At 42.4% G+C, this 20,882-nt stretch overlaps 1 long non-coding RNA gene across 1 annotated transcript; it reads left to right on the top strand.

The window, feature by feature from the left end:
- The first annotated feature begins 15,908 nt into the window (after window positions 1-15,908).
- LOC117306480 lies at window positions 15,909-19,870 on the top strand. Its single transcript, XR_004520937.1, has 3 exons — window positions 15,909-15,948; window positions 16,549-16,656; window positions 19,832-19,870. It is a non-coding gene; the product is annotated as an uncharacterized LOC117306480 (long non-coding RNA).
- Window positions 19,871-20,882: the final 1,012 nt, after the last annotated feature.

The following is a 20,882-nucleotide window of genomic DNA, read 5'->3' as shown; positions in this document are numbered from 1 at the left end:
TGAAGCAGTTGAAGGGCACCAAGGCATTTTCTCCTTGTTAAAGGGCACCCCGTGAGGAATATGTTAATTTCTACTGGAGCATTTCAAGGGCACCAAGGCAATGACCAGGGGGCATGGAGGCCATCACCTTTGGTACCTCCGTGAAGTACCAGGCTTGCAAATGATGTTGATATCTCATGTTGAAACTGAGATCCAATATTCAAGTGGGACGGTTTGGCTTAGTGGTATCTTTCCTCCCCTTCCACCTCAAGGACCCTTGTTGGAGTCCCATCGGGGGCACTACCTAGATTGGGTTTCTGTCCCAACGTGACCGCGGAGGTAGAGCAACATTTTGGTCGAAATGTAGGTCATATTCAGGTTGGTTCAATTTCAAATATGCGTCCTTAAAAAGGCTATTTTTGGTGATGAAGTGTTTTGCACTGATTTGGCAAATGCAAACCATTTATCAGATACTGAGATAACGTTTCTACTTGAGTACTTTTCCACACAATTCAATGCCGGGTTTCACTCCACGTTTACCGTTGGTTCCCTTTTGGTGCTGACATATTTTCATTTTGCTTTTCTAAGTTTCATTCCATAAAAGTTTTTTTTTTTTTTTTCATAAAATTCTTCTGGAGTCTGTGATTTTTCTACGAAGCAGTTTTCCATTTCATTTTGATAGTTAGGAATTGTTGGACATTGAAGTTGCTGGAAATGTCAGTGGGTATGATCTTACTTTTGATAATTGGATGAAATCACGGAATAAAATCTGAATAAATCCCAAAGGAAAGAGAGCCTTCAAAGTTTCTTCAAAGAAGGAAAGCCTTCTCCAAAGGGAGAAATAAGTAGTCCACAATGTGACTCAAACTCAACTCAACCTAAGAGCCCTCTTTTATTGAGACAGTTGGAGAACATTTGTATGGACTTTGGGGCAGATAACAAAATTATAAAAACCGGACACAATTTGTGCTTATCTTGCCATCAGATGACTCAAGTTCCTCAAACCGGGTTACATATCCTGTTTAAAGACACTGGACACTATTGGTAATTGTCAAAGACCATTCTTTTCACTTGGTGTAACTCAACATTATGCATAAAATAAAAAAACCTGTGACAATTTAAGTTCAATTGGTCGTTGAAGTTGCGAGATAACTATAAAAGAAAAAACACCCTTGTCACACGAAGTTGTGTGCTTTCAGATGCTTTATTTGAGACCTCAAATTCTAAACTCAAAATCAAATTCATGGAAAAATACTTCTTTCTCGAAAACTACTTCACTTCAGTGGGAGCCGTTTCTCACAATGTTTTATACTATCAACCTCTCCCATTACTTGTTACCAAGTAAGGTTTTATGCTAATGATTATTTTGAGTAATTACCAACAGTGTCCACTGCCTTTAAAATAACAATAACAAGGGTCAATTCCTTTTGTTGGATAAAGGGCCCAGATAATTGTATGCCAACTCAGCTAAAATAAACAACTTTCATTGGAATTAAAGGCGCTGGACACATTTGGCAATTGTCAAAGATCAGTATTCTCACTTGGTGTATCCCAACATACGCATACAATAAAATAATTGTGAAAAGTTTGTCTCAATTGGTCATCGAAGTAGCAAGAAAGTAATAGGAACACCTTTGTTGAACAGACTCGTTGCACAAATGAAATTGTTGCTTTCAGATGTCTGAGGAAGGCTTCATCAGGCCTGAAGTCTTTCTCAGATTCAAATACATAAGTGAGAAATAACCTCTTACTCAAAAACTACTTTACTTCAGATGGAGTCGTTTCTCACAAAGTGTCATACTATCAACATCTATCCATTGCTCATAACCAAATAAGTTTAGCTAATATATAATCTGATTACCAAATGTGTCCAGTGCCTTTAAGCATTCGTTTCCTCAAAGCAAGTCATTGATTCAGGAACTTTCACAAAATGTTTTGTTATCTTTCTTGATACAAAGTTGCCAAAAAAATCAGCATGACTCTGACAATAATCAATATATGACACTGCTCTTACAAACAACAATAACATCTATCGTTTTTCCTTTGTTTAAAGCATGGAGAATGTACTTGACACTATTGGTAATTACTCAACATAATTGTTGGCATACAAACTTACTTGGTGTCGAGCAATAGAGAGTTGTTGACAGTATAAAACATTGAGAAACTGCTCCCTCTGAAGTAACGTATTTGAGAAAGAAGTAATATCTCACTAACATATTTGAATTGAATTCGAGACCTCATCTGAGGTCTCAAATTCAAGGCATCTAAAAGCACACAACTTGTGCGACAAGGGTGTTTGTTTCTTCCATTATTCTCTCGCAACTTTGACAACCAATTGAGTCGAAGTTTTCTCAGGTTTGTTATTGTATGCATGTTGAGATACACTAAGTGAGAATACTGGTCTTTGATAATTATTGAATGTGTCCAGTGCCTTTAACAAACATGGAGGAAGGAAACTAAATTTATGGAGTTCTGATCGTAGACAAAGATGTGTGAACAAACTATTTTAGCTTCCCTTTTAAACATCAAGATAATTTAGTATATCAAAAGATCTCTTGAACATTTACCAAAGTGCATTCTTTGTCTCCTGACAAAGGCCACAGAAAATTCTTCCGCAAATCCTCAGTTTTGTTAGTTCAGCTAAAATATTCAAATATCACTTCCTTATTCAAAACTAAAAACACCGTTTCCTCAACTTAAGTAATTGCTCCTGCTTAGGATTTAAAAAGTAATTGGTCTGCACTTCAAGTGAAATAATATGGGTTTTTGTTGTGTTGTTTTTTAATCCTGATTTGAATTCGAACCATTCATGGAAATTAAAAACACAGACTCGATCACAAATCCTCAATGCAAAATTGTCATTTATCTGTTTTTGTACTGTTGTGCTATTTATCAAAACTCTAAATCACAATCAATTTAATTTATTAAAATTATTTGTCCTTTTACCCTATAGATAAATCAATCAATGTTTAGTGTTATGCTGACAGGAACTGTAAGACCTTGCCCACTTCTGAAGAGTTGAAGAGAATATACTTTTGAAATAAAGTTGAGATTGGTAATTGATAATTTTGTGTGTTCGTGTCTTTGTGTACTAATTAAGAATAAACTATTGGTAATTACTCAAAATATTTGTTAGCATAACAACTTACTTGGCAACGAGCAATGGAGAGCTATTGGATGTCAATATTTAAACCTTTGAGACTCAGCATAGGGTAGCCACGCCCCTTCAAGGGTTTTAAAAGACCAACCACCAAACGGAGGTTAAAAATGAAATAAAAGGAAATCGTTTAACTTGCCCCATTACTGCATAGGGCGTCAGCAAAGGGTTGCCACGCCCTTTAAACGGTTTTAAAAGACCAACCACCAAACAAAGAGGTTAAAAACAAAAAAGGAAATCGTTTAACATGCCCCGAGACTGCAAAAGATTTATTGCCGAGTTGTGGCTGATTTTACCCGAGTGTTTGGAATTAAATTTAAAATAATATACTGTGGCGGAACAGGGTGTAAGTTGAGTGTAGTTGGTGGACTGTGGCCAGTCTACTGCGCCTTTCTGCGTCGCGTGGGGTCTGCGCGTTGGCTCTGCCGAAAGACCTACCTGGGAGACACGTTGGTCGACGTGGAGAACATCACTCGCGTATTTCTCAAGCCAGTGGACCCTTCCCGCTACACCTTGGACCCCTAGAGACGAGCAGGGAACTTACGACTAAATTATCATTATCTTGCCGGAATGACATTTTGTGAAAAATCAGTGCAGTACTTGTTAAATTTATATTTTGATTATTGTCAAATTTTAAGATAAATCACAGTGTTCTTGTTTAAGTGTTGAGGCCGCTAACTTTCATATTTTTGTATTGCTAAGTTTAAGAAACCTAAGGCATTTAATCTTGTTGTATAAGTATATGTGATTAATGTACATGCTCTGATTAAGGTTGATTCGATAATGGTGTAGATCAAAGACGCTAATTCGTAGTATAATTAATATTCCTATTGTGTAATCCAGACAGTGACCTCATTGGAAGTGGGGGTTACTGTTTGTTCTGTGTGACTTGTAATGTAAACTTGTGTATAGGAGTTGGGTAAACCTCACCACTGTGAGGATGACTTGTTACCTTTTTGGTTATATTATTGTAGAACAGTAGTTGTGAGGTTGAGGTAGGCCTCATATGATTTTCTTGTATTAACGAGAAGGCATGGATCTGTGGTGACCAGTATAAGTTTAGTGTTTAATATTGTTCCTGTTCCTGAGGTTTGTTTGTTTTAAGCTGTTTGGACCGGGACGGCCCAAGCTTAGCTGGGGCCTGTGTGGCGGAACAGGGTGTAAGTTGAGTGTAGTTGGTGGACTGTGGCCAGTCTACTGCGCCTTTCTGCGTCGCGTGGGGTCTGCGCGTTGGCTATAAAACAGGCGGCGCTGGAGGCGTGCTCTCTCTCTCTCTGCGGCGTGCTGTGTTATCTGATCTCGAAGTTTATCTCTCCACGTGTTGCTCTTGGGCTAGTCTAGCATTTAGGGATTGAGGTTACGTGTTGCTGGGTTGTCGAGGGATCGAGGATTGAACCGCCGACCGTATAGATAGAAGAGCGAGGTAACTAATAAGTTTGAGTACCGGGATTTTGGGAACTGGAGCGTGTGTTGTGTTTCCTTACGTTGGAACTGCGAATACTGAGGTCGTGTGAGGGCGAAAAACCGCATCTCGGGTAGAGAAAACGGTTGAGTGTAGCCCGGGGAATTCACGACTTGTATGTGGTTCGGTGAGGCACACTGTTTATCGCTGGAAGGTTCCTGGGGAATTTCCCTCCTGCTTAGCCTTTGTGGGTTAGAAGTAACGCCGTGTGAGGCATAGTCTGTATTTGAGAAGATTGTGTATTACAACTTGTATGAGGTGTGAGGTTCACCTGTCACTTGGGCCCAATTGTGTATAACTTGTGTATGAGGTTTAGTGCATTTATTGATTGCATTGTCTAAGGGCCTGATACTATTTTTAGGCGAGGTTATTGGGTTGTGTTGTGATTATAAACCTGTGAATTATCTATTGATTATTGTACTTGAAATAAACCATTTAATTGTGCCTTGGAACCTATGAATCCTCGTGAGGTTATTTGAGGTTTCCTAACTGCTCGTTTATAATTTGAGGTTAATCTAAGTCTAGGTGGTGGTACATCTCCACCAAACGAACCGCCCGCAGGCTTTAGCCGCCGCTCGTTATTAGTCCCCCCCCCCCCTTGTGTTTGGGTAGCCGCTCACCTGAGCACCAGGGCTCATAAATATATTTTGGGGTGTGATAATTAACCCGGGGGCCGGTGTCCCTGTCGAACAAGACCAGACTTGTTGGCCCCACCCCCCGGTCCCGCCACAAATGGTGTCAGAAGTGGGATTCCTAGACTTGATTTTCCTGTAGATATTTTTGAGCAATTGTAATTTTTAGGTGCATTATTTTAAGGTTTATTTTGTACATGTTTGGTGAACCTCTCTGAGGTACACGTTTGAGGTTTACTGTAGTGATTGTCGTAGTGAGAGACAACCTGGTATGAGTGGAAGGAGAGAACCAGATAGGGTCACCTCTAGAGGTGTGGGTGAACAGGGTCCTTTCCAAGATGAACTTAGTCGCTCCAGAATGGAGGTGCAGTGGCTAAAGTGGGAGAGAGAGCGGTTGGCGGCCGAACTGGAGGCCACAAGGCGGAAGGGTCAGCCCGAGGGCATGGAAGAGGGTTCCCTTAGAGTAAGGGGTCGTCCTTCTTGCGAGGCCGACACGGAAATATTCTTTAAGTTGCCAGAGGATACCGCCGACTTTGCCTCATTAAAGGCACGGCAAGTTTCCAGTGTTGGGATGTCCCCTGAGTTGGTTGAATGGGGTGAAAGGCATGTTGGGAGTACACCTCCTCAGAGGCCTATCCCTTTCCCGTCGCACAGTTCCAATACGAACCCCTTTCTGAACACTGAGGTTCCGTCGGCAACTGAACGAGGTTTGCACAATGAGGTTTTGAGTTTTTTGACTCATCCTTATGCGGAGAAAGAGTGTCCTAGAAACAGTGAGATTAGTAAACCTCATGCTGGTCCATGGCCACTCAAAAGAGAGGCAAGGTTGGTTGGGGATGAGGTTTCCTTCCAGCCTCAAGAGGACAGGCCCCGCCGTCCTACTATTACCCCCGGCCGGTATAAGGGTAAGGTCCTTTGGACCGACTACCACAGGCATTTTGAGGCCTGTAAAAAGGTTAACCAGTGGAGCGATGAGCAAGCAGCCGAGTTTCTGGCTGCGAGCCTCCAGGCTGATGCGCTCCGAATCCTTGGTGATGGAGCAAAGAAGAAGTTCACCTATGATGAACTGGTGAGGCTCCTTGAAAGGAGATTTGGCCCTGGTCAACAGGCTGAAAATTATTTGGTGGAGCTCAGGCATCGAAGACAGGGTGCGAAAGAAACTATTCAAGAGTTGGGACAGGCGGTCCGAGATTTGACTGTGAAGGCCTATCCTGAGATTTCCGAGGAGGCACGAGAGCGCCTCGGGAAAAACCATTTTATAGATGCTGTGGACAGTCAAGTGGTGAGAGAAGGCATTTATCGTGCGCGCCCAAAATCTTTGGACGACGCCATCCAGGCTGCTCTCGAAACCGAAAGCATCGAAAAGGTTGAAAGTCAAAGAAGAGAGGAACGTAGGCCTGCCAAGTTTGCAAGGGCCGTTGACTCTGGCACCGAACAGCGTCTCCAGGAATTGGAGGGCAGTGCTGGTGAGCAGTTAAAAAAGATGGACATGGTTGTGGAGTTATTGTTTGAATTGACCAAGAAAGGCCCAGGCTGGAACAGTCGAGGTGATAAACCTCAAGGGGTTTCACAGAGGCCTGAGATGAGGAAGAGCCAAGGTGTGAGGTGTTTCAATTGCGGAGAGCTTGGGCACTTCATACGGGAGTGCACTGAACCTCGCAAAAAGCAGGGGGGTTCGGGAAACGCCGACCAGCCGACCGGGGGGCCCACGGAAAGGCTGGATGTACCCAAGGGTCCAAACGAGGAAGGAAAGAAGAACTAGATACAGCCAAGAAGAGGCGAGTTACAGAGGAAGAAGAGCCGGTGGCGACCCGATCTTTTTCTGTCCTTCGGTCTAGACTTGGGTTGTTTGTTAATGGATTGGTGAGGGGCACTAAATGCCGTTTTCTGCTCGATTCTGGTTCGACAGATACCGTAATTAGTGGTTCGGTGTACCATAGCATGGCCAAAGAACAGAGGCCGGTGCTGATCAACGAGGGGATTAATATTCGGCAGGTGGACGGCAGCCCGTTTGCCGTAATGGGTGTTGCCTGGGTGGATGTTCAGGTGGGTAAAACTGTCCATCAGGTCAAGGCAGTTTTCGCAGACATCAAGTGTATGGGTATACTTGGAATGGATTTCTTGTTGCCAACCCGTGGGAACTTAGATTTCCAGAGTCTTGAGTTGAGGTTGAATGGAGAACGAGTGAGGTGCACAAGTAGTGCAGGAGAGCCATTTGTTGGCAGGGTAGTTGTCGCAGAAACAACTGAAATAGCATCCGGACATGAGGCCTTGGTGCCTGGGTCGATTGTTAACACTGGCGAGATACCACTTCGGTCTGCCATCATTGAGCCTGTTGAGGGTGGAGGCGAATTGGCCCAACGAGGTTTAGTTTTAGCCAGATCATTGGTTAAACCTCAGGGTGAGGTATTACCACTTCGAATCCTCAATCCCAGTGATGATGCACGGGTGGTGCGGAAGGGTACCACAGTCGGGACTGTTGAGGCAGTTGAGGTTGAGTCGGTGGTTCCGCTGAGTCAGGTAGGTGCTGGTGAGGTTAATGACAACCTGCCTAAGCACTTGCACGACTTATATGAGAGGAGTAAGGTGAACCTCAGTGGGATTACCACGATGAGGTTAAGTCTTGTTTATCAGACTATCAGGATGTATTTTCCTCCGGTGACCACGATATTGGGAAGACCAATGTTGTTGAGCATCACATTCATACCGGTGATGCAAGACCCGTTAAGGAGAGGACTAGGCGCCACCCCTTGTGTAACCAGGAGGAAATCATGAGACAAGTCAAAGAGCTTAAGCAGCGAGGGGTTATTGAGCCTTCAGATAGCCCCTGGGCTGCTAATGTAGTTCTAGTGAAAAAAAAGGATGGGACACGGCGATTCTGTGTCGATTATTGAGGTTTGAATGCGGTAACAATCAAGGATGCCTATCCCGTCCCCCGAATAGATGAAACTCTTGATGCATGGTCAGGTGCCAAATGGTTCTCGACGCTTGATTTAGCGTCTGGGTACTGGCAGGTAGCCCTCGATGAGGAGGCTAGCCAGAAATCAACTTTTGTCGTGCGTAACGGTTTGTACCGATGGAAATGCATGCCCTTTGGCCTCTGCAACGCACCGGCTACGTTCGAGAGGTTAATGGAAAAAGTGATGGGAGGGCTTCAGTGGGACATCCTGCTGATATACCTTGATGATGTGATTGTGTTTGGCAAGACAGTGCGCGAAGAGATTGAGCGACTGCGAGTTGTTCTCTCACGACTGCGCCAAGCCGGCCTAAAGCTGAAGCCGAGTAAGTGCTTCCTTTTCCAGAGGTCGGTGGGTTATTTGGGCCATATTGTGTCCCCCGAAGGTGTGGCTACGGATCCTGAAAAGGTTCGAGCAGTGGCAAATTGGCCCGTACCGAAATGTGTCAAGGAAGTTCGAAGCTTTTTAGGCCTCGCTTCCTACTATCGTAAGTTTGTCAGAGGGTTTGCTGAGGTAGCGTCACCGCTACATGCTTTGACTGAAAAGTCACGGGAGTTTATCTGGACTGAGGCCTGTCAGCGGGCGTTCGATGAACTTAAGCACAGATTCCAAACCACCCCAGTACTGGCATATCCCCTCCTGGACAGTGACTATATTCTAGACACTGATGCTAGCGGAGATGGGATAGGGGCTGTGTTGTCCCAGATGCACGGTGGGGAAGAGAAAGTTCTAGCCTTTGCTAGCCGTAAACTGAGTCGCGCCGAGAGGAACTATTGCGTGACCCGGCGGGAACTGTTGGCAGTTGTAGTATACATCAAACAGTTCAGGCAGTACTTGTACGGTCGCAAGGTGACTGTAAGGACTGACCACGCTGCTCTTAGGTGGTTACTTAATTTCAAGAACCCTGAGGGTCAGCTGGCGAGGTGGATTGATGATTGATGATTGAGATGATGATTGAGCCAAAACGACAGCAGGGTGACTGGGACGAGTGCCTACCCTACGCATCTTTTGCATATAGGTGCACTCCCCAGGAGTCAACCGGTGAGTCCCCGAACATGATGATGTTGGGGAGGGAAGTGAGGTTGCCAGTAGATTTGATGGTAGAGTGCCCTAGTGTGGAGGACACGACGCGTACTGATTATGCAGAAGCTCTACGACACAACCTGCAAGAGGCTCACACCCGAGCGAGAGAGTGCCTCAGGCAGAGTGCCAGACGGCAGAAACGGAATTATGACCGTAAGGTTCACGGTCAAGTGTTGAAGGAAGGCCAGTTTGTTTGGTTATTCAACAAGTTGAAGAAAAAGGGTCGGTCCCCGAAGTTGCAGCTTCGTTGGGAAGGACCGTATTTGGTGGTCAAAAGACTCTCAGATGTGACGTTTCGAGTTCAGCTGAAACGTGGGAGCAAAGCTTTTGTAGTCCACGGGGATAGGCTTAAGCCATATGAGGGTAAACCCCTTGAGCCTTGGGCGTATAAGCCTAAGAGGGTTGTGGAAGTTCACGTAGGAGATCCACATGAGGTTGCCCCTGAAAATGGGCAAAATGAAAGTGAGAATGTGAGAGTAGGTGATGAACCTGAGGTTGTCCTGGAAAGTGGGCACAAAGATATGGAGGAGGTGAGTGAGGAACCAGAGAGAGGGCTAGAACCTACTGCAGGTTCAGAGACTAGTCCAACTAATGTAGTAGGCCAAACAGGGTTAGATATAGGCCTACCTGGTGGGGAGGAAACCTCTCGGAGGTATCCGAAAAGGGGACACCGACTACCTGTGAGGTTTAGGTAGCACTATTAGGTAGTAGGGTTAATGATGTTGGTTTGACGGAAGGTTTTGTTTGTTTGTTTTGTTTTTGTTTGCTGTAGGATGGTCGAGGAGTGCTATAAGTGTCGTGACACCTTCACCTGCAAGCAGGGCCTGTGGCGTCACCTTCGTGTAAAGCACGGCCCGCCCAAGTTCCTGCATTGCAAGAGGTGCAGTTTTAAAGAAAAGAGAAGAGACAATTTTGGTAGACACTACCGGATTTGCCACCCTGATCACCGGGCGGAGGGTGCCATGATCCAAGCCAAGCTCGAGAAAGAACCTCGCAGAGGTTCACCTGTGTTGTTGAATGGGGAAATTACTCTCCCGGTATCGGTGGACCAATCAGTTCTGGTGGGAAGACTAGCTCGTGATAACCCAACCAAGCGGTCCTCAGCCCCAGCTACGGTGAGCAAGCCACCCCCATCGCCCAAGGCTCCAGCCGAAGAAACCCAGCCACCTCTGAGCCCCACCGTCATCAGCCTGTCACCAACACCGATATCGCCTCTTCAGGCTCCACCAAGGTCCCCGTCGATTCGGTTGGGTGGGAAGCCCCGCACCATGTTGGCAATCATGAGAGGGGAGCCTGCAAACACAGACGGCTCTCCCCCAGGGACAGTGTCCGAATCGTCGTCCAAGAGCGCTGCTCCCGAGCCAGGCCAAGACATTGGCGAGGACTCCGTGGATCCGCCGGAGGTACCAGCCAGACGGACCCGGTTTGCCCGGGTCGAGGAAACGCTCTGCCGAAAGACCTACCTGGGAGACACGTTGGTCGACGTGGAGAACATCACTCGCGTATTTCTCAAGCCAGTGGACCCTTCCCGCTACACCTTGGACCCCTAGAGACGAGCAGGGAACTTACGACTAAATTATCATTATCTTGCCGGAATGACATTTTGTGAAAAATCAGTGCAGTACTTGTTAAATTTATATTTTGATTATTGTCAAATTTTAAGATAAATCACAGTGTTCTTGTTTAAGTGTTGAGGCCGCTAACTTTCATATTTTTGTATTGCTAAGTTTAAGAAACCTAAGGCATTTAATCTTGTTGTATAAGTATATGTGATTAATGTACATGCTCTGATTAAGGTTGATTCGATAATGGTGTAGATCAAAGACGCTAATTCGTAGTATAATTAATATTCCTATTGTGTAATCCAGACAGTGACCTCATTAGAAGTGGGGGTTACTGTTTGTTCTGTGTGACTTGTAATGTAAACTTTTGTATAGGAGTTGGGTAAACCTCACCACTGTGAGGATGACTTGTTACCTTTTTGGTTATATTATTGTAGAACAGTAGTTGTGAAGTTGAGGTAGGCCTCATATGATTTTCTTGTATTAACGAGAAGGCATGGATCTGTGGTGACCAGTACATGTGTTGAGGATGTATAAATGAGTAGATGTGAGGGTTAGTAAACCTCGCATGTTTCTATTGTATAAGAGGTTTTAATGTTTAAGTTTAGTGTTTAATATTGTTCCTGTTCCTGAGGTTTGTTTGTTTTAAGCTGTTTGGACCGGGACGGCCCAAGCTTAGCTGGGGCCTGTGTGGCGGAACAGGGTGTAAGTTGAGTGTAGTTGGTGGACTGTGGCCAGTCTACTGCGCCTTTCTGCGTCGCGTGGGGTCTGCGCGTTGGCTATAAAACAGGCGGCGCTGGAGGCGTGCTCTCTCTCTCTCTGCGGCGTGCTGTGTTATCTGATCTCGAAGTTTATCTCTCCACGTGTTGCTCTTGGGCTAGTCTAGCATTTAGGGATTGAGGTTACGTGTTGCTGGGTTGTCGAGGGATCGAGGATTGAACCGCCGACCGTATAGATAGAAGAGCGAGGTAACTAATAAGTTTGAGTACCGGGATTTTGGGAACTGGAGCGTGTGTTGTGTTTCCTTACGTTGGAACTGCGAATACTGAGGTCGTGTGAGGGCGAATAACCGCATCTCGGGTAGAGAAAACGGTTGAGTGTAGCCCGGGGAATTCACGACTTGTATGTGGTTCGGTGAGGCACACTGTTTATCGCTGGAAGGTTCCTGGGGAATTTCCCTCCTGCTTAGCCTTTGTGGGTTAGAAGTTACGCCGTGTGAGGCATAGTCTGTATTTGAGAAGATTGTGTAACTTGTATGAGGTGTGAGGTTCACCTGTCACTTGGGCCCAATTGTGTATAACTTGTGTATGAGGTTTAGTGCATTTATTGATTGCATTGTCTAAGGGCCTGATACTATTATTAGGCGAGGTTATTGGGTTGTGTTGTGATTATAAACCTGTGAATTATCTATTGATTATTGTACTTGAAATAAACCATTTAATTGTGCCTTGGAACCTATGAATCCTCGTGAGGTTATTTGAGGTTTCCTAACTGCTCGTTTATAATTTGAGGTTAATCTAAGTCTAGGTGGTGGTACATCTCCACCAAACGAACCGCCCGCAGGCTTTAGCCGCCGCTCGTTATTAGTCCCCCCCCCTTGTGTTTGGGTAGCCGCTCACCTGAGCACCAGGGCTCATAAATATATTTTGGGGTGTGATAATTAACCCGGGGGCCGGTGTTCCCGTCGAACAAGACCAGACTTGTTGGCCCCACCCCCCGGTCCCGCCACAATACTTAGATTCGAGAAAAAATGATAAAATTTTAATAATAGTATTACACGAAAAAGAAGAAAAAACTGCCACAAATAACGAGTAGGGTTACAAAACTAAACATGAGTTATTTATAATGGAGCACTACATACCGCACGTACATTAGTGGCCAGACAACATGCTGCCTCATTTTGTGCATTGCCCGTTTGCCAAACGCTCACGACTGTATGTTTTTTATTTCACAGTGAAAATAAAACCCATTAAATATAATTCTTTTTAGGAACAATCTGCCAGCGATTAGCGATTGTGTTCAAACACTAATGCATGTTACATGTATGTTGTGCAATGCCCATGGTCTACCTGAACTTCATGTACGTTTTTCGTTAGTAAAGAGAAAATAACATTCATTGAATATAATCACTTTTGCAAAAACTGGACCATGTTATTTTGATTTAAGAGGAAGTCGGAAATATTAATCAGACATAAATAATATTAAATGCAGCGTCCCATTACGGGATAACAATCTTTACAACGAGGGCCCATATTTATAAAGATTAATTTGCTAAACAAAAACTGAGTGGGGCACCAGTCCCTACAATGTAAACTTAATGTAGTTGTGGCTGGTAACCTGTTTCTGTTAAGCAATATATTTCCGTGCTTAGCGAGTTGTTGTGCTTACACAAAACTGTATGAAATTTTTCCCATCAGAACACTTTGGCTCTCCTGATAAGCGGACGTCGTTGTCATGAGGTAGAAGACAGTAACTTTTATTCTAACATCTGTCCGGCATTTAAATCTATATTTCGTTGTGTACTGTTTTCATCCATCGTGCAAAGATGTATCCAGTTGTTGTGGTTGTTCTTGTTTTGTGTTCTGGATGCAGAGCGTGTGTCATCACGGGACATCCGGAGGATACCGTAGCCGAGGTAGGAGAGACTGCCACGCTTACGTGTACCACTGACTTTACTATATGTGAACATAATAAGTGTTTCCATCATTGGCAAAATGTTTTTAATAACAAATTTAAAGCTTTCTCTACATGTAAGACTGCTACTCCTGGATGTCCAAATAGATTTTCAATTCTGGTCCTGACTGGTCTTTGACGATTACAGACGTTCAGCCAAGTGATATGAGGCGATATCGATGTGGCATTTACCGGTTCTCAAACAAAACACACCCGTGGGCATGTTCTCTCTCTGCAAGCCTCGTCATACCATCACTAATCAACATCCGTGTCCAGCCTCCTCCTCCTCCTCCAATAACAACGGGAGATAATGCTATATTTCACTGTAACATTCAGTCACAGCGTGGAGCTCTATTGTGAATGGAACCGACATCGGAACCTTTCATGATCAATCAGTTTACCATTTGGATATTATCCAGTAAATCGTGTTGCGATATCGGCGACTACGCCAACAAAATGAACGCCTCGAATCGAGACTAATTCACATGCACTGCCCTTGTTCACCGGTTTTCATATGCTTGCAATTAAGCTCAAATTAAAGGAATCTTTGGATTTATTACAAGCCAGGTAATTACAACGGGATGCATTGTTGAGTCAGCCATGACCTTTGGAACACAACAAGGCACAAAAGAAGTATTAAAGTCACCAACCTGTTATTTAAAGACACTGGACACTAGTTTGGTAAAATGTCAAAGACCAGTCTTCTCACCTGGTGTATCTGCATATTATGCATAAAATAACAAACCTGTATTATGTTTAACTCAATTGGTCAGCCGAGTTGCGAGATAATAATGAACGAAAAAATGCCCTTGTCACACGAAGTTGTGTGCTTTCAGATGCTTGATTTCGAGACCTCAAATTCTAAATCTGAGGTCTCGAAATCAAATTCGTCGAAAATTACTTCTTTCTCGAAAACTACGTCACTTCAGAGGGTGCTGTTTCTCACGATGTTTTATACTATCAACCTCTCCCCATTACTTGTATTCAAGAAAGGTTTTATGCTTATAACTATTTTGAGTAATTACCAATAGTGTCCACTGCCTTTAAGGCAGTGGACACCATTGGTAATTACTCCAAATAATTTTCGTCATAAAACCTTTCTTGATCAGGCAATTACAATTATTTGTGACTGGTATTTCTTCTTATAGCAGTTTGGTAATTATACTCAAAATAATTATAATCATAAAACCTACTTGTTAAACTGCAAAAAACACATGGTAAGTGCGGATTTTTCTTGAGAAAATTTTTATGTCTGGAGAAAGGTAATACGTTTGTTGCTTTGGCTGTTAAAGGCAGTGGACACTATTGGTGATTGTCAAAGACCAGTCTGCTCACTTGGGTGTATCTCAACATTATGCATAAATAATAACAAACCTGTGAAAATTTGAAGTCAATCGGTCATCGAAGTTGCGAGATAATAATGACAGAAAAAACACCCCTGTCACACGCAGTTGTGTGCTTTCAGATGCTTGATTTCAAGAACTCAAGTTCTTTAAATCCGAGGTCTCGAAATCTACTTCGTGGAAAATTACTTCTTTCTTGAAAACTACGTCGTCAGAGGGGAGCCGTTTCTCACAATGTTTTAAACTATCAACAGCTCCCCATTACTCGTTACCAAGTAAGGTTTTATGTTAATAATTATTTTGAGTATGTACCAATAGTGTCGACTGCCTTTCAAATTTGGGGAAAATTTGCTACACACAATCATGAGTCGGTGAAATTCAAGAGGCGCAGGCAGGATGGAAGTTTGTGACAAAACGTTATTGCTTTATTTTAGGCGTATTTGCAACGGTCTCCTTCACTTGTCTGCTCTCGCCGAATGCCAGTTAAAAGAATTGCAAGCGAATCTAGAATTGGAAACTTCAAACCAAAAACAATTCGCTAATCCCCCAGCAGCAACTTGTTTTTTTTGCATCTTTGTGAGTGACAATTTTTGTAACGGTTCTATAATGATTATTAGTAGTATTTGGAAGGGATTTCTCGGTGTGTGGTTCGTATTTGGGGATATTGTTTGTTTAATTACATTTGTTTATCCTGTTGCGCTTGGTATTTTCATAGAGTGGTATTTTTAACCAGAATCAAAATCATTTAATCAAAATCATCCAGCAAGTGCATCAATTAACCATCTAATGCAGGCTCATTAACTTTACGCGGGAGACTCTACAATCTGCCGACAGAGGGCGCGATTCCTATTTAAATACTTAGTCAGATACCCTAAACCAAATTCAACGCTGAACGTATAGATGAAGTCGAGCTTGATAAATCACGCGTGTCCCATTCAGAAACGCATGCGGTATCAGAATTTCTCAAAAACATGGACGGAGAGGAGTGACTTGCTTCTTCGAGAGAATTTTGCCCGCATTTGGCTCCATTTTACCGTTTCCTGAAAAAGAAACAGTAGTTATGAAGTGCAAGACATGTGCTCACAAAGTAAATGCAAAAAGTAAGTTTGGAATATATAAATTTATTGTGGAAACCGGAGCTTGTAAAGTTGTGTGTGATAACCCCCTTGACTTGTGCGTTATTTATGAAAGGGGTAGGCGGGGTCGGGACGTGGTCAAGGAGGCGGTGGGGGAGGAGGCTGATGCATGATCGCAACACTCAGACTTTGAATATTAAACACATTAATGCAAATTCAGCTCAATGACTTTGAGTCTGATGATGTAAATGACCTGTGACTGATAATTTGTAGTTGACAAAAAATATTGACTATTTGTTTTGGATAACTTTCCGTATGGCGCCACCACTTTTTCACTCATTTTTACAAAAAGGGATATATCAATCAGGTAAATTAGATACTATATTATTTTATTTCGAATGAAAAAGTGGTGGCGCCATACGGAATCTTTTCCCTTTTTTTTTTTAGGATATAAAAATTACATTCCTTTCACAGATTTTCAACAAAATGTAACACTTGTGTAAAGTTGTTTTTATTAATATTATCAGTGATTTTTTTTTCTTTGTATATCACTACCAATTAATAGCACAGACAGCATTTTTTGAATGAATGAAAAGTCACTTATTGTCTTCCTTCTCATTACAGCTGCATTACATACATGGTGTGGTCTATCATTCATACCTGCGTCTCAACTCTCACAAGAATGTTGAAGGTCGTCAGGAGGTCGTCGACCAGAAAGACCTAGGACCACTGGTGAGTGAAACACTGGAGTTATATCTTACATGTCTTAGGAATTGTCCAAATTGTTTAGGTTTATATCTTGATGTTTACATACAGAAATGTTTGTACATTATTGTTGTTTAGTTGCCCCTGCTAGAACCATCAAAACATTTTGTTTTTATTTTTTCTTGCAGAGGTTTCAACATTTATATTACTCTGAATTTTTAAAATTGGTTTATGAAAAAAAAGATGCACAATAGATGAAATTTATTAGGTGATTTATTGCATATGGTTTCTTTTGAAGAATATAACTCCCAAAATATTTAGGTACACCCTTTTGTTTTTCTTCAGGAAAGACACAAAAACGAATCAGTGTAATGGGTTTGCGTCCTGTAGGGGGACCTCTGGTCAATTATGAAATGGTCTGAAAGAAAAAGGCACAATTTCGTTTTGAATAAAAGGTGGTTTATCATTTTGTAAATTTGGAAAAATAGCAACCCCAAAGTTCTCTGTTGGTACTTGTTTATTTTATTTCAGAGGTTTTATCCCTCTGAAAACAGCAAAATTCAGTGATAAAGGTTCGCCAACCATAAGGAAACCTCTGGCCAATGTTTTAACTGTTTTAGTTGAAAATGTACCACTTTGTTTTAACCCTTTCAATGCAAGCGCTTCCTTACCATTGTTCGAGAAAACTCGACCGTGCGTTGTGTAGTCGCTCCGTCCCAATGTCGAGAAAACTCGACAGAAAAAAGCCTTGCCTTTGAGAGATTGTATTTATTTTGTTTGGCGCCCTCTGTTGTTAGGTTTTATATAGACGGGTTGCTTGTTTACCAAGCATTGCAATGGTATGTATTGTATAGGGGGTCGCCATTATGATTTTCCGAGAAAAGTACGTTTGAAGATTTCACGCTTCTGATTTTTGGGGACAAAAATCACCATCATGTCTCCTCATTGCACGAAGGTTTTGGCTTATATGTTTGCCTATAGTGACTCTATAAAAAGACTTGAGAAGTTCTGAGAGAGAATCTAGTGAACATTTGGCAGCCAATCGTGGTATTTCGGTGCCAAACATGCAGTCAGATGATGACAAAACCGGACTATATAACAACGGTAGCTAACTGGACCGAGCACGTCACCCGTTCAACGCCGTGGGCTTGGGCGTGCATGGTGGGCGGGCCCCGACCGACTCGTGCTGGTCGAAGTGACCGTGGTAGCTGAACACTTTCAAAACAGATTTTTCAGCAAAATAGGTTCCGATTTTGGTACAAGTGGAAATAGAAGCTTATAATAAAAACGATTATATTTTCTGAGTAGTTTTTACAAACTTTTCTTGAGGAAAATTAGGTTGAAAATCTTGTCGTTTTTCTTGAGACAGAAATCCTCAATAAAAATAGAAGTAATTCGTTTTAGCCAGAAATCTTGCAAACAAAATTAAGATAATAATATACAAATTTGACATTGTAGGAAAGGTTATTTCATATGCTACAAATTGCATGCACAAAGTTTTTCCAAATAATAATGTCTTCCCACAGAAATTCAAGATTGAAAACAGTGCACACTGCAAACACTACTGCGTTATATTTTTTTAGTGTGAAAAAATACGGTACACAGCATTGTGACCTTTGTCAACAATGCGGTATCCGGTTCGGCGCTTGCAATAAACAATGTGGTATTGAAAGGGTTAAAAGGCTTGGTAATTTGGTAATTTTTGAAAATTACCCTCCCCCTCCCCAAATATTTGGTCAGAAATAGTTTTGTTTTTTATATTTAACTCTTAAGAAGAGCAACATTCAGTGATATGGGTTCGCCATCCCGTAGGGAAACTTCTGGCCAATTTTTTAACTGTGTTTAGTACCACTTCATTTTAAAAGGCGATTTTTTTTTTATAATTTGGTAATTTTTGAAATCTCTACGCATTACAGGCAAAGTCTGCCTCGATTGACGTCACGAACAGCGCCCTCTCGGGTCGGGTCTACTCTTAAATTTGTAAATAACATAAGAACTGATTTTTTAAAACCTTAGTTAACTGTTTATTCACATTCCACTCATCAAAACACATATTAGTGACAAAAGCTTTATTTTGAAAAAATACCACTTCCAGGTGACTTTAAACCTGGTTCATACTTCCTGCAAATGCAAAGTGAATTTTGGCGACCCAGCCCTGTTTAGTTAACGAATGTTTCAAAGAGGTTGAACACAGTTCAACTGTTGCGAGTGATTCATTGCGAGTTTGTGACAACAAAATTTGTTCGCATTTGCAGGAAGTATGAACTGGGCTTTAGGCTTGTAGATCCTTTTAGGTTTATCATACAGTTTCCATAGATTGCACAGGGGTAAGTAGGTACCTGTGAGGGCAGAGATGGTTCTTGTGATTTATTTATCACTACATATTTGGCTGCACAGGCAATTTCTGAGTTGGTTTGATGAATGAAATAAATGGTCCATTGATCAGGGGTAACATTGTTGAAGAGCCACGAGCGTCACTGAATGACGGATTTCAGTGCTACATGCGGATTAGTACAAGCAGAAATGCACTGTTCATATTATGACATGTGTGTAAACCCTTGTCGGAAGTGTCATGGCCGAGCGGTTAAGAGCATCAAGTTCAAACTCTGGTGTTTCTGATCAGCAGAGCGTGGGTTCGAATCCCCAGCCATGACACTTTTGTCCTTAAGCGAGACACTTAACCATTGCTTCGCCCTTCGGATTGGATGTAAAGCCGCAGGTCCCATTTAAAAGAACGCAGTGCATGCACTTATCGAAAAAGAGAAGGGGTTCGCCCTGGTGTTCCTGGCTTTGGCTGCTGTATGCGCCGTAGCACCATGCCATTACATGGTGTGCTAAGGATTAGGTCTCAAAATTTCAAAATCTTCATGCCACTCACCTTGCAGTAAAAATATTTGGCGCTTTGCATCCTTTGGAAAAGGCGCGTTATAAATACGTTTATTATTATAATTTTTAATATTGTTATTATTAAAGCACAATATGGTTACAAGTGCATCCATCAGCAAAACAGAAACCAACAAAACATGCAATTGGATCTTGCGAAGGATCTGCGGTGAACTTTACAAAGATTAGTCTTATCTTGTTAGGACAAGTTACTCGTCTAACTTACGACTAGCCTTAAGTTAGGACCAGTCCTAACTCTTTGTGAAATCGACCCCACGATGGTTAAGTAATTTTTTTAATTTTTTTTTTATATTTACAGGCATCAAGAGATTGAGTACTCCTGAAGAGAATCAACATCTTCGGATCAGTCTACACTGAGAGGAACTCAAGGCAAGAGCTCACTGGAACAAGGAGATGAAATCACCACCGGCGACGACGACGACCCGTTGCCACAGAGATGTCTTACTGATGAGGAGGCAATTTTTTGGCTGTGTTTATTCATTGAAAAATGCACCATTACATAAAAGGTGATTTAAAAGTTTTTAAAAACAAGCCCCCAAATATTTTAATATTTTTATATTTTGAACTCTGAAAACAGAAGAGCAAAAAATCAGTGACAAAGGGTTCGCTACGCAGAAGGAAACCCCTGGCCGATTTTTTAACTGTGTTTGATTGAAAATTGCGCCACTTCAAATTGAAAGTTGACATTTCGTAAATTTTGAAAAATAACAGGAGATCCCTCCAGATATTTTGATATACAAATAGGTTTGTTTTATTTCAGAGGTTTTATATTTTACCTGTGAATAAAGAGAGCAAAAATCAGTGACAGTTTGTAAGGAAATCCCTGGCCAATTATTTTTAAATGTTTGGGAAAAAAGCAAACATAGTTTGTTGATGTACCAAAATCTTTACCTTGGATGGATTCATCGCTACTGTGACAGGGTTTGCTTTAACGTCCGTCGATGTCGGTTTTTTCCCATTACCGATATATCGAAAATTTAATATCGAGTATACTCGATATATCGAGTATTTCCCGCGCGCAAGATGGAAGCCTAAAAACAGCACTTGGTATACTCATGGAGGTAGAAGTATATATACCATAGACTGACATTTTAATAGGGTTACATTTCAACCTGTTTTTGTTTGATCCCCCGAACTTGTTTGTAGTCCAAACAATTTCAGATTGCGTAGTCCCGCCCCGATTATTTCTGGTTTTACAACAAAGTATGATCGCCGCTACCGCTGGCTTGGCCAATTGGTGAACGCTCACCACAATTCTCGATTCGTGATTGGCCATGATTGGCCGTCTCAAAATGACACAGAGCCTTTGTGAGTTGCGTGACTCGCCGACATTAAGGTGTCAGTTGCCG

The sequence above is a fragment of the Asterias rubens genome, unplaced genomic scaffold, assembly GCF_902459465.1.
Source record: "Asterias rubens unplaced genomic scaffold, eAstRub1.3, whole genome shotgun sequence".
Taxonomy (NCBI): Eukaryota; Metazoa; Echinodermata; class Asteroidea; order Forcipulatida; family Asteriidae; genus Asterias; species Asterias rubens.
This window is presented reverse-complemented; position numbering and strand designations above follow the sequence as displayed.